Source organism: Magnolia sinica, chromosome 15 (genome assembly GCF_029962835.1).
Source record: "Magnolia sinica isolate HGM2019 chromosome 15, MsV1, whole genome shotgun sequence".
NCBI lineage: Eukaryota > Viridiplantae > Streptophyta > Magnoliopsida > Magnoliales > Magnoliaceae > Magnolia > Magnolia sinica.
This window is the reverse complement of record NC_080587.1, coordinates 57,180,600-57,184,385: the sequence shown is the minus strand read 5'-3', so window position 1 is coordinate 57,184,385 and position 3,786 is coordinate 57,180,600. Positions and strand designations below refer to the sequence as shown.

At 40.8% G+C, this 3,786-nt stretch overlaps 1 non-coding gene across 1 annotated transcript; it reads right to left on the bottom strand.

Moving 5' to 3' along the window:
• Nucleotides 1-3,318: 3,318 nt before the first annotated feature.
• LOC131228415 (small nucleolar RNA R71) lies at nt 3,319-3,425 on the bottom strand. The gene has a single exon (XR_009162918.1). It is a non-coding gene; the product is annotated as a small nucleolar RNA R71 (small nucleolar RNA).
• Nucleotides 3,426-3,786: the final 361 nt, after the last annotated feature.

Below are 3,786 nucleotides of genomic sequence, written 5' to 3'. Positions count from 1 at the left end.
AATTCCCTTCAATGGCCTTATGGGACACCTCTTTGGCTGTTGGGGCTGCCCTGTCACCCCCCTGATGTTGAGGGTCAAATATTGCATATCAGACCCAGTTATTGCATGGATTTACAAGCATGATACCGTTTAATAGCCTGACTTAATCATGTTTTGTGATACAGAGTGTATTTACAAGCATGAACTGAAAAAGAGTGCTTAAACCATGGATTTAACGCTCTGATGACACCCAAGGCAAGGGACGGACTCCAGGGGACCAAGATCGATGGAATTACACACCAGGGATCCGAGAAAATCAAGTCATTCACGTTAAAGAGGCCCGAAATTGGTGAAAAATGCAAGATCACATAGTTCTTACCATCTGATTGGCTCAAAACTTTATACATGGCCTGAGGGCCATAAATTAACCGTACATATCAAATTTCAGCCCTCAGATCACTATGGAAGTACCCCAACTGACAGATCAGCCCATAAACCGTTGATTCTGGGCCCACCTGATATTTGGAACTGTCTCAACTTTGGTCTCAATGGTATAGATAAGATGAGAAAGTAAATGGATGGATCAGATTTTCGAATCACATCACAGTGGGGCTCGTACGTGAGGTGTGTACACCTCACGTGTACACGTACCCGAGCCGCACCAAACTTACTAAAGCGGGTCAGCAGCGCTGACCCGCATCTTCTTCCAAAACGGAAATTGCCGTTTTGGCACGTTGAAATGGACAAATGCTGTCCGTTTTGCGGACGCTAGTGGGCCCCACACATTGTCCCAGTGCACGATCCAAGCCGTCCATCGTGTAGAGGGCCTCGACTACTACAAAACATTGCTAAACTTTTGGACCCATGCAAGCACACGTGCGCGATACAGAGGCCACAAACAGGCAGTCTTGCGACGTTCAAAATGATTTTTGGGGAGATTTCTTCTCTGGGCCGCATCAATGGACGTTCAAAACCACCCATTCTTGACTGAAATTTCATCCTGAATCTAATGGACGGGGTGGATTTTCCCAAAAATACCTCTGTGGGGCCCACCGATCACGTCAGCGCTGGATGTGCGAAAGGCTATGCACGTCCGCAAAATCTGATCTTCCAGGCAGTTGTGGCCCACCATCTTTGATCATATTGCAGATCTGAACCGTCCATCGTGTAGGCCAGCCAAAATACTTCCAAGAGACGCTGATTTTACAGAAATAATGTAAGGAACGCGAGAGTTATGAAGCCCCAAAATTGGCTGTGAAAAGGCTTTCGCTGCGCGTGCGATAGCTTCCCAAATCCGATTTCCACCACTCCAAAAGCTATAAAAAGAGTTCCAAATGTGGAGAAGAGGGTATGCTTGAATAGGGAACGTCAGATATAGAGAGAGAGGCGGAGAGAGAAGTGTTTGGAATTTTTATGTATTTTTTCTTTATTTTTCTTCTTTTTCCTATGATTATGTTAGGCTAAATCCCTTAGCTAGGGCTAAGAGGTGAAGCTTGTGGCGTGATGGGAGCTTCTACAGGTTTGATTTGAACTGAACTGATTGACTTTGTTTCGATTTAAGAAATTCTTTTAGTCATTAATGGTTTGTTGTGATTTAAATTACAGTAGATCTGTGATGGCTTGAATAATTCCTTTCCCTTTATTTTGATGTTTGGAAACCCTGTTGTTCGCCATCGTCTCATAGACATGGTTGGATGATGGAATCCTTCCTAAACACTCATAGATCTTTTGGTTGGTTATGGATTGGTTTAAGCTCTGTTGTTTACCTTGTCTCTTAGGCATGGATTTGTGATAGAATCATACCTAATTCTTATACCTTTCATCTCTTGAAAACTATATCAAGTAAGTTCAGTAAAATATCCATGAAGCAGGCATAAGATCTCCCTGATCTCTACAAGTGGATCCTCTGAATCCCTAGTTCACTTTCTCTGAATTCTTTAAGTTTAAATTAATATTTCACCATTATTCCTCAAATCACAATTGGTTTAGATTTCATCTTAGCCTAGTTCTAGATCTGGTTATTTTCAGATAACGTACAGGTTTCAGTCCCTGTGGATTCGACCTCGGTCTTACCGAGTTTATTACTACATCACAACCCTGCACTTGGGGTGTGAACAAGTTTTTGGCGCCGTTGCCGGGGATTGACGGCTACGTTTCCTGAAGTTAACTGGTTTTAGGATTAGTTTAAGATTAGGACTTTTCTGATTTTTTTGGATCTATTTTTAGAATTTTCTAATTCCAGGTTTTTCTTTAATTTTTAGAAATTTTCTATTTAAATAACTTTCTATTTTTAGATAGTTTTCCTTTTTTTTTAGAAACTAACCCAACTTTCTTATTTTGTAGGATTCTGAGATAGGTTTCTAAATTGGTAATTTCTCTCTTTCATACTATTTCTAGATTAGGATTCCCTTTTTAGTAAGTTTCTAAATTCTAACTCTTTTAGAATCTAATTTTGTTTCCTTTTTTATTTTTAGAAATTTTCTATTTTTAGACTTTCTGTTTTGTAGGCTTATTAGAAATTTCTAATTCGGTATGCTCTTTCTAAATTTCTACTTTCTAATTTAGGAATTCTTCCTTGTTTCTTTTTATTTCTATATTTCTTTTCTTAGGAATTTTATAGGCTTGCTATTCTTAGAAACTAACTTGTTTTGTTCTATTTTGCAGGTTTCAATTTAGGGACTCCAATTTGGTAACTTCCTTCCAACCCTCTTTCTCTTTTTAGATTTTTATTTCCCTTCTTAGGATTAGGTTTAGAATTTGATTGAGGGCTGCGAGTGTTTCATGCCCAAGTGGGCTCGTGACAACACTCGACGTCTCTTGACTGAAGGAGGATTAGTTGAGGGGTTAACTGTCCATCGCAGGACTAGACACCGCTCGAAATTCCCTGAGTTAATTGAGGATATGGTTGAAAATCAACCTCTTCTACCCCAACCTAGGATAGAAGATCTTCAGGATGAGAATGAGGTGCATCAAGCACCCCCGCCTCGTAGCTTACGAGATTACTTACAACCGGCGGGGGTGAGTACGCCCTCATGCATGGTTTTTCCTAAGAATGAAGGACACATGGATATCAAGCCAGGGGTGATCCAACTCCTCCCTAAATTTCATGGGCTTGAGTCAGAGAATCCTTACTTACATTTAAAAGAATTTGACGAGATCATAGCTACCTTATACTTTCTTAACGTGTCTGATGACACGGTCAGGTTGAAACTCTTTCCCTTTTCTTTGAAAGAGAAAGCCAAGACGTGGTTACATTCACTACGTCCTCGATCAATTGGCAGATGGAATGACATGACAAGGGAGTTCATAAAGAAGTTTTTCCCATACCATAAGACGAACACCCTAAGAAAGTCGATCATGAACTTCGCCCAAAGGGAGGATGAAACATTCTTCCAATGTTGGGAGCGGTTCAAGGATCTTGTCAGTTCATGCCCACAACATGGTTTTGAAACGTGGCGCATCACGAACTTTTTCTATGATGGACTGACATCTCCCATGCGCCAATTAGTCGAGACGATGTGTAATGGGGAGTTTATGAATAAAGGAGTCGATGAAGTGTGGGATTACTTTGATAAACTTGCTGAGAACACACAAACATGGGATATCTCCCCTAGACCTAGTACTACGTCTAGGCCGACTCACTCCAAGGAAAGGGGTGGAATGTATCTCCTGAGAGAAGACGATGATATTAATGCTAAGGTAGCTAATCTCACTAGGAAACTCGAGGCCATGGAATTTAAGAAGGATAAGGCTAAGGAAATTGTTTGTAGCATCTGTGGTTGCAACATTCATACTACTGAAAACTGT